Source organism: Cupressus sempervirens, chromosome 5, assembly GCF_028749045.1.
Source record: "Cupressus sempervirens isolate cs-2001-9-10 chromosome 5, ASM2874904v1, whole genome shotgun sequence".
NCBI classification, from domain to species: Eukaryota; Viridiplantae; Streptophyta; class Pinopsida; order Cupressales; family Cupressaceae; genus Cupressus; species Cupressus sempervirens.
In genome coordinates, this window is record NC_143122.1 from 828,782,120 (window position 1) to 828,793,029 (window position 10,910).

General features: G+C 35.8%; 2 pseudogenes; one reads left to right on the forward strand and one right to left on the reverse strand.

Moving 5' to 3' along the window:
* Positions 1-557: 557 nt before the first annotated feature.
* LOC149558439 (DNA replication licensing factor MCM4-like) lies at positions 558-5,086 on the reverse strand (annotated as a pseudogene).
* A 688-nt stretch (positions 5,087-5,774) lies between these two features.
* On the forward strand, positions 5,775-7,237 carry LOC149558440 (cullin-1-like; annotated as a pseudogene).
* Positions 7,238-10,910: the final 3,673 nt, after the last annotated feature.

Sequence of the window (10,910 nt, forward strand, 5' to 3'; positions counted from 1 at the left end):
TTCTCAATTGTTGAAGTCACCACCATAGAATCATCACTACATCAAGATTAGATTCTAATTTTTCCTCTTTATATTTAATTTAAAATATAGATTAAAATAAATTTCTCTTTTTATATTTAATTCTCTTTATATTTAGGTAACCACGTGAAACTAGAGGGAGAGGACAAATTCCATTGTGAACATTAAAATGAACTTTTTCCATTACGTTGGTTGAAAAAAATACCTTTATAATTGCAATTACTTTTTTCTCACTCCAAAACGTGATAGAACAAAACACCAATGATTCTCATAATTTATAATTATCATCCTCTTATCTGAGCAAGAATTATAAGATATCCATCATTACCTTTGTGGTTGTCTTTGTCACAAATAGTACACCTAGGCTTTGGATTCCTTCAATTTTTTGGATTTTTTTACAAGAGAAGGTACCCATCGATGTACTACAGAGCATGAAGCTCAGGGCATATTAAAATAGTTTTCCATAACACACTAACCGTAGTCTTATCAGATACTTCATTACTAATTATTATAGGCGCCATATCATCCTCAAAACTCATTCAGGTCCTCTTCACATTGTCCCCATGAATTGTAACAAACCCCTCACTCACAAGGTTTCCAATTGCATTATGAATCTGAAATTGAACAACATAACTCATAATGTATTCATTTCCCCCAAGAAAATCAAGTTGGAAATAGCTTGAAATTTACCCACAATGAAGAATTACTTACATCATTCAGGCTGACTTCCTTAGATCCCTATTTGTGCATTTCCTCCATCAATTGTGATTGCATTCATTCATATCTGGTTAGGTGCCATACCAACAATTTTCTCAACACTATTTAGGGCAGTATAAAGAATGTTAGCTTGGTAATATGGGTTGATGGTCCCCCTGCCTGCATCCTTTCCATGATAAGAATCCGCAGTGATGAAATAAGATTGGCTTGTCTCATTATTTCACTGGCTAAGACTCCCATGTTTATGAGATCCATGTCAATGGTCCCTATAATTTTGACACTCAAATGCATTTAGTGGCTTCCAATTAACATAGTTCTTTCAAAGCTGACTAATTTTGTGATGATAATGCATTCAATATACAACTAAATGAACTAACAATCCTCATTTCCAAAGATGCACAATGGTTACCAGTTGAATGATCGATGGCAGATTGTTGAAGTGCAACTTCAAGAAGCCAGAATGATTCTACCACATCACACCTTTCAACCTGTAGAATTGGAATGTAAGATATCTTGTTATTGCCTCAATCTGGCTTTAAAACATTTAGGAATGTAACCCACTTTTGTCTACATAGGATTTTCTTACCCACTCAGAGAATCTAATGCAGGTGAGGGCTTCGCTTATTCTTATTAAGCTTTCAATTTGGCGTGGAGTCATTGTGATAACCTATACAATTCATTCAGGAGAACAACTTAACATAACATGAGAGTTGCCCTACATCTAGATGCATTCTTTAGTAGAAGTATGAGATATATTGTTACTTTTTTCACGTGTGTAACTTGTAAGCATACTATACAAAAATTGAATTTGAGAATATATTGAGCTAACCTTCTTGCTACTGCCAGGGAAGTTTCCCTTCCTATGCATTTCAACATAACCACGAATTAGATCTTCTATTGCCTCATCAGATATCTTAGGATGTATATGTTGTCTTGCATAATTGATATACGAAGTGAGAGTCGGGAGGTCAAATGCATCCAGTGTTTGGTCCTAGAATCATAATGTAGTTCACATCAAAAATATCAGGTCACTGGACCCCCCATTAATTACTACATAGTATTGACCAAATCAGAACTTACCTCTGGCTCGTCATAATGTAATGCAACAAGATGCCTTGCAAGGCACCTGTCCATTTGTTCATCAGCTTTATCAAGTACTAGGTAGATCAAATCAAACCTACAAGAATTTTTTGTGATTCTTTTATACTTGAGTGACAACAAATAAATTCTCCAGCTTGAATTCTAAAACCAAACATACTCCACCTGGAAAGCAAGGTTGGAGGAAGTTGGATATTGTCAATCACTGACAATCTAGGGTTGTAGCATGAACCACTAGGATTGGCACAAGCTAAAACAAATGTTCTTGCATTCAGAGATTCTATGATCCCAGCCTTTGCAATTGACATTGTTTGTTGTTCCATAACCTACTTCAAAGGAATGACTAGACATTGATATACAAGTCAACCAAAAGCATAGATTACGAAGTCAAGAAACTAGTAAAAGCACATAATTTGAAGACCTCAGAGAAAAATCACACCACATGTAACATGCTATGAGCATTGTCTAACATCTTGTCAAACTCATCTATGTAGCAAACACCCCTATCACTCATTACCAATGCTCCACTTTCTAGAACCTATTGAGTTCAAAGAAATAAGCAGTTTATATAGAATAAAGTGGTAGGTAGTAGTGGGGGAGCAGGCAGCCCAAAGAGCTCAATGATCAACAAATTGAGTTAATAACTTACTGTTTCACTAGTTTCAGCATCCTTTGATACATAAGTAGTCAAACCAACCATAGAGCTTCCATGACCACTTGTATAAATGCCTCAAGGAGCCAACTTATGCACATATTGAAGTAGTTGAGACTTACTCATACCTAGATCCCCAACAAGTATGATGTTGATATCACCATGAAAAGTAGTGCCTGAAGCTAGTTTTACTGCAGTCTCCCGAAAAGTTGTTTAAGAAGGATAATGGTTAACATATGGTTCAAAGAACATGAAAAAAATTACCAATTAATCAAACATGAATGCAAAGAAAGATACCTGGCACAAGAGCCCTTTCTTTACATCTTCTAGCTCCCAAATACTCAGAGCTAAGGACCTAGTTAGCCTCTCATAGATATTGGGCATGCGAGATAGCTCTTTCAACTTCTCAATTTGGAATTTGGTAATCAAAATTCAATTTTAAAGCTTGCAAAATTCATGTTATATACAAAAGGTAAAAAGTATGAGTTTATATCTTAGCTTCATAATCAGCTGGTGACATATCACCTCTTGAAAAGAGGCAAAACTATCACTATTGGTATCACGTTCCATTGGATCTTCGGCTTGCAATCTTGTCTTCTCTACCTTTTTCAGATGAAGGCAATCGATGTAGGTCTGCACTAGCAAATGATTTACAAATTAGAATTAGAAATCATAGAATACAGCATTAAGGTCCTCATTTCCAACTTAAATGGACTAAGATAGGCTTCAGAGCTTTGCTTTAAATAGAGATTTCACAATCCTTTGGTATGGTCCCACTCTAACTATCATAGCTCTGAAAATCCTAGTAACCTACCAAAAAAAACCAATGTCAACCTTCAAATACTAACACTTGGCAATAAAAATGAGTGTAGAATTCGTATATCATGTAATGTTAGACACACCTTGATTCGATCACCAGGTTTGGCCGCATCAACAAGTTTTTCATGCATCAGCAAGCTAATAGTGTGCAGGATTTCCCCCTCTGGAATGGCATTAGGTATTTGTTGTAGCCTTACAATCTACTTATCAGAAAACCTAACAAAAAAGTAAAAGGATATAGTTGTCTTTAGAGTCTTGAAAATGCAGCTTCAAATCATGCATAAACTAAAATCAACAAGTTCCTACCTGCATCTATTATGCATCAATGTCAAAGAATTCATAGCAGCACATTTTAGCCTCGCACAACATGTAGGTTCATCAATCTGACCTGAGCATTTGAAGCATAAAATAGGATGTGAATACAAATCCAGCAAAAACACTTTTAGATAGCAAGTACCATTGTAGGTAGTGAAGCAAAGATATGAGATTTTTTTTTTAAACATGAAATACATTTGAAAAAATTCGGAAGAAGATTCTCGTGGAATATGAGAATAAAATTTGGTGTGAAATTTCTCATACAGGGATTTTTTCACACTAAAAAAATGTGCTCTCTCATATATAGCTTTCATCAAGCAAATATCTCAATGTGAGAAGAACCTCATGTACGATGTCCTATTAGTTCCAATTAAGGTTGCATGGAATAGATCAATAGTGGTTGTGTCACAATAAGGAGTAAGATCTTATTTGTAGAATCTTGGAATCTAAAAGCTTTTGAGATCACTTTCATAAGCATGAATTTGTTTAAAGCTGTAGATTCTTTGCCACAGTTTATGCAAAAGAGAATTGAGAAACAAACATAACATACAATGAAGACACAATTAACTATTATATTAAGAGTTCAATTGCAATCCAATGAATTACCTCTATCAATAGGCATTGGTGCTGGAGCATATCCACAAACAAGGCACCTAAAGAATGCTTCTTTGATTTTTGGTATAATTGAGCTGCACCGAATTATCATTCCTTTGACTAAAACCATCTTCTCAATATCTAGATTTCAAAGACAAAAAAACCCCCTTATTAGATTTTTCAAATAGCATTAAACAATGAAGACGTAACTTTAAAAAGCATTGCCTACCTGATGGATTCAGATCTTGCATGTTAACTATATCTCTAAGATTGAATATTCTTGCTTGAATGCAATGGCAGTTATATGTATGTCTAAAGCATATTGATGTGCATAAATAAACAAAATCTGAAACAATAAACTCATTAAATGAAAACATACTAACTTACAAAACATATTTTTCCAAAAATACAATTCAGCCACATGTATGTGCTTCTCCCACAAAGGCTTGAGGTGAATAGCTACATCCATCAATACAATGTCAAAAATGGCGAGAACTTCAAGAGGATATCTGACCATCTTTCCATAAAGGTCTTCATCATATTTGAAGATGTCCATTGCATCAATATTCAGTGAATCACCTTCGACTTCCTTTGTCTAAATGAGAAATCAACTAAATGAAGTGAATACAAAAGCAAATATGCTCAACCAATAATTTGAAATGAGACTAGATGGTAACCATAAGAAGCCAGCAGGGACAAATTTGAACCTGTTCCAACAGCCTCATGTATTTCCCCTCAAGGTCTAAAGGATTATTCCTAAAATTCCTTAGAAAGCACTGAACTACTTGATTGACATCTTGAACACTTATGTTTGTGCCCCAATAAAGCATAGGGGGGGTTGCCATCAAGGTCACCCTCGGAAGACTGGGGCATCTAATTATAACAACCAAAAGAGGTAATTAATGTGTGTTTCAATAGAACATATTATAAAAATTGAAAAGAAATGATTGACTCAATTGATAGGCAATTCTCTATCCAAAAGGTTTCTTGGTACAAGGCAATATCTTCAAAATATGTTTCTTTAATGTAGAAGGCACCAAAAGTTGGTACATAGGCATCTGCTATGCCGATTCCTTGAGGAGGCAGTTGCTTGGACAGTCAATGTGGACCACCCATTGAGGTTTGTAGAATAGAAGGGTTGTCTAGTATGACCCATTTGACAGGACCCTAGGAATCTCCATGGTTGAACTAACCCAAAATCTGGGTGTACAGGCTAACATGCCATTAATATAGTTTTTAATGCTTCTCACTAGCAATAAAGCATGTTTTATTAGCCCTTTATTTAGTCAGTTCACCTTTATTTCTTCAAAAAATCTAATCCAATGTTTATAACAGTATAGTTCTATTTATTAGAATATGATACATTTTCTATTTTGGTATGTCCAGGTTACATACTCCATATTCTTAATATATGGTTCAATTTCTTTTTGTACTAGTCTAGTTTTAATTACTTTAAAAAAATTTAAATGACTATTGTTTGGAATTATCAAGTATAGATTAACCCAGACTCTGCCAAAGGCCATAAAGCATGAGGAATAGCAACTTTACACATCTAGAATTCATGACGTGAATGACAATCTTCATCCATATAATGCTATTTTAAAATTTAGGACTTTGTCTTGTTATGTGTTGTGATATATAATTAATGTTTGTCGAAATTGTAGGAAGAAGCTTGCATAGAGACTTTTGTTTGATAAAAGTGCAAGTGATGATCATGAAAGAAGCATATTGACAAAGCTGAAGCAATAGTGTGGTGGTCAGTTTACTTCTAAAATGGAGGGAATGGTATGCTGCATCATACATAAATAAAAAAACTCACTTTGATTCTTATCAATGAAGTTAATCTAATTATAAATTGTGTAAAAATCTGTGTGCTTGTATGTAGGTCATAGATTTAACATTAGCAAAGGAGAACCAAGGGCATTTTGATGATTATCTTAATGAAAATTCTCAAGCACATCCTGGCATAGACTTGACTATGATAGTTTTGACAATTGGGTTTTGGCCGAATTACAAATCATTTGATCTTAACCTGCTAGCCGAAATGGTATGCCCATTTTGTATATAGTATACCTTTTAAATTTTCCAATTTCTGAAGCAGTTTAACATTTTGACCTTTGCTACTTAATGCAGGTAAGATGCATAGAGGTGTTTGAGCAGTTCTATCAGACAAAGACAAAGCATAGAAAGCTTACATGGATATAATCTCTGGGTACTTGTAATATTAATGGGAAGTTTTACCCTAAGCCTATGGAACTTGTTGTTACTACTTACCAGGTAATTGCCTTTTTGGTTGATTATTGGCTGACAATTAGATTCCTTGATTCATATAAAATGGCATTATAGGTCATTTTCTACTGATCATTATTGGGAATTTCTTCTTCCAATTTTTGGTTAAGAATTAATTGGGTAGGATAAGTTAAAGCAATGGTTAATGTCATTAATTGTTAATGACCATACATTGATAATTTGATTCATTTTCTACTTATGCTATCTGTTTAAAGGAAAACTAAAATTGATGTGTTATAGAAACAATAAATATGCAAAGTGAATACATCACATTTATCAATGTTAGTTTCCTTGATATATATGGAATTCACTTCTTTTTCCTTGTGTAACTTACTCTGTGGTTATGATACACAGGCATCAGCATTCTTGCTATTCAATCCATCCAAAAGCTAAGTTACTCAAAAGTGAAGACTCAATTGAATTTGACCGATGAAGATATTGTCAGATTGCTACATTCTCTTTCATGTGTGAAACATAAAATTCTCAATAAAGAGCCAAATACAAAAACTGTGGCACAAATAGATGTCTTCAAAGTCAATTCAAAATTCACTAATAAGATGATTGTATACTATTTTGCCTATCTACTTTTAACAAAAATTAATGCATGTGGAGATCACATGGGAATTGGTTTCTACCTGATTACAGATTCCACTCCCACTAGTGGATGAGAAAAAAAAGGTGATTGAGGATGTGGATAAAGATAGACATTATGCAATTCTAATCAATAAATTATGAGTTAGCTGAAGATCAATGCTAATATGTTTTCTCATGAATCTTTTTCCAAGGTGTTGCTACTCTAACTCCTAGACTAATTTAACTTCATTGTAAAGTACTAGCATTTACTCTTGGACTTATTTAACTTCATTGTAAAGTATTGGCTCTGAATTTGTATTGATTAGACATCATTTTAGAGTAGTAAAGTTGTAATATGGATAATATGGTAACAAAAGGTGATTAATTCCAATGGTAGTCACTTGGTGTTAAAGAAATCAGGAACATCTTAGAGGAGACTTGGAATATTGTATTGGCTATGTCATTTGTGGTTCTTCTGATAAGGTGTTAAATTGTTGATAGAAGCAACAAAAGTACTTCGTCCCAAAAAAATAGGTGTTGAAGCTCTACTTCTTGTCCTTCAAATGATCAAAGCTTTTAATATGGATAATATAGTAATCAAAGTCGATTGAATGGTATTTACCTTGCATTTAAAAAACTGGCAATATTCGAATAGGAAAATCTGGAGCATCATGAAGGAGGCTTGCTCACATCTTGGATATCATTTTGAAATCTACCATACAACATTGTTTAAGAGCATCACTATGTTTTTTCATCAGTCACCCACTATTCCTTTCTCTGTTCACTCTTTACAAAAAATGAATTTGTGAATAGAGGGACATTTTTTGCTAAGTGAATACTAACAATGATGATGCTCGAACATATAACGTTGTTCAAAATTTGCAAGTGTCTAGTTGTTGTATCAAGACTGAGGAAATTGTGATGAATTTAGGTTTGGAGCCTCAAGAGGAGGGCATTAATCAAGCTCCTCTCTTGCTCCATCTATAGCAGATGTGGAAACTTGACTAAGTGTCAAAAAACTCAACTTGTTCAGACCTGAAAAATGATTATGTTGGTAAGGATAATGAGGATAGTACCATGAAGCAACAATGGTTATGAAGGTGTGAAAAGGTCACATTGGTACTGAAGCAAAATTTCAATCAAAGAATAAAAAGTTAAAACTTAGCATCTACTGGATGTGTAATCCAAGACTTTTATTCTATTGAGGAATGTTGTGTCACTATTCACCCTGTTGCAAGTAGGTGCACATGAGGATGAAATGAAAAGTAAGTTCTACCCCTGCAAAAGGATTATGCTGGTAAGGACAGTGAGGACAGTGCCATGGACATTTACATGCAGCCTAAAAATGGTGTTATTGAAGGTTGGTTTTGCAAGCATTTAACTTGAGGAACACAAACAAGGTTTAGAGCTTAATGTGCTTGTTTTTTTAGCTCCAATGAAAATGGTTCTAATGATATTTCTAGTATTCATGTTCCCTCTTCATGAGAATGAGCTCACTTTGATGCTTTTTTATGATAACACATTACTAACGATTAAAGGAAATGACTATGCAATGAATCAAAACATGTACAGCTAAATGATACGGCAAAATATGAGTTTATTGTTTACTGCTAAGACTAAAAAGAGAGATTACAGACCTATTATCAGTCACAAATCAAACTATAACAATTTAATCCATAGGTTTTAATGACATATAATCAACATGTATCACATCCAAATGTTAGCTAGCTATTGTAGGATTCTGTAGACCACTTTGGGACTAGTAAATGGCCACTTTAAGATATGATATGAAGTATGATCTACAACAAAAAGTTTGATATGCAATTTCCAGCCATCATATTCAGTGCCATGAATGTAATATGCACTTTTAGCCACTATATCCCTTCAAATATGGTAAGTTTGAATGACACCAAATTTTTCTTTGCTTCAACCGACTTGGAGGGGTGACTTGATGAGCTGACTCGATGAGCTGACATGGCAAGCAGACTTGGTAAGTGAACTTAAAGAGAAAACTTGGTGAGGTGACTTGGTGAGCATACTTGAATAGTTGACTCGGTGAGTCAACTTCAGGAATAGACCTAGCAAGCCAACATTGTTAGCGGCCTTAAAGAGGTGACTTGGTGGGGCAGATTGGTGAGCCTATGTAGAGAGCCCCACTTGGTGAGACAAGATGGTGAGTCAACTTGGTGAGATGACTTGGAGAGCTAACCTGATGAGCAGACTTAAGGAGTCAACTCATTGAGACGACTCAGCAAGGTGACTTGATGAGAAAACTCAAAGTCAACTTGGCAAGCGTATACTTGAACAATTGACTTGTTGACATGACTCGGTGGGGTGACTTGGTGAGCCCACCTGGTGAGCGTACTTGAATAGTCGACTTGGTGAGCTGAACAAGTGAGCTGACATGGTGAGTGGGCTTAGAGAAGCAATTCAGTAGGGTAACTTGGCAAGCACACATAACGAGCCAACTTGCCAAGGCAAGGTGGTAAAACCACTGGGTGAGCCAACTTGGTGAGCTAACTTAAAGAGTTGACTCGTTGAGGTGACTGGGTGGGGGTGACTTGGTGAGCTGACTTAGAGGGTATGACTTAGAGGGTATGCTTGGTGAACAAACATAAAGAGTCAACTTGGTGAGCATACTTGAATTGTCAGCTTGGAAAACTGACTAGGGGAGTCGGCTTAGCGAGCTGACATGGTGAGTCGACTTAAAGTGGCGAGTTGGTGGGGCAAATGGGGGTGACTTGGTGAGCTGACCTGGAGAGTTGGCTTAGGGGGCAGACTTAGTGAGCGAACTTAGAGAATCAACTTGGTGAGTGTACTTCAATTATCGACTTGGCGAGTTGACTTGGGGATCCAACCTGATGATCTAACATGGTGAGTGGGCTTAAAGTGGCAACTTGGTGGGGCAAGTTGGCAAACCGGCTTAGCAAGGCCACTTAGAGATGCAACATGGTGAGCTAACTTGGTGAGCGAGCTCATTGAGTGGACCTAAAGTTTGACTTTAATGAGGTACTTTGGTGGGGTAACTTGATGATCGAACTCAAAGAGTCAACTTGGTGAGCATACTTGAATAGTCAACTTAGTGGGGAAAGTTGGTGAGCCAACTTAGCAAGTCCAATCAATCAAGAGGAAACAGTTGAGAGCTTAGAGTGACATAATTTTTAGATGATCATATGAAATGAAATGGGCGTGCGAGTAGAAAGAAACTAGAAAGACATTGTGAACAGATGAAGGCATGAAATGGATGGTTTTGGAGCACTCAGCACAGACACTCAACATTTAGTACATATCATCATTTGAGATCAAATGGGTGTATGGGATTATATGCATAGTGAATAATAAAGGAGGGAATTGAACCCTCCCTGAGGCTCATAGTTGTTGAGGTCCACTTTAGCAATGGCCCTTCCTACCCATGATGCACAACTGCCTCCTGGATTCACATTCCATCCCACTGATGAAGAGCTCATAACACCTTATCTCATTAGAAAGGTTTTAGATGGAAATTTCACAAGAAGGGCCATTACTGAAGTGGACCTCAATAACTGCGAGCCGCAAAAAAAATTTGACTTAGCATTGGTCAAAATTTTGACCAATGCCATGTAGTTTTCTACCAAGCATTGGTCAAAATTTTGACCAATGCCATGTAGTTTTCTACCAACCATTGGTCAAAATTTTGACCAATGCACTGTAGTTTTCTACCAAGCATTGGTCAAAATTTTGACCAATGAACTGGTGATTTCTACCAAGAATTGGTTGAAAGTTCGACCAATGAATGGTAGAAAATGTGCTAACAATTCCAATATTTTTTGACCATCGTATTGGTCAAAATTTCTAC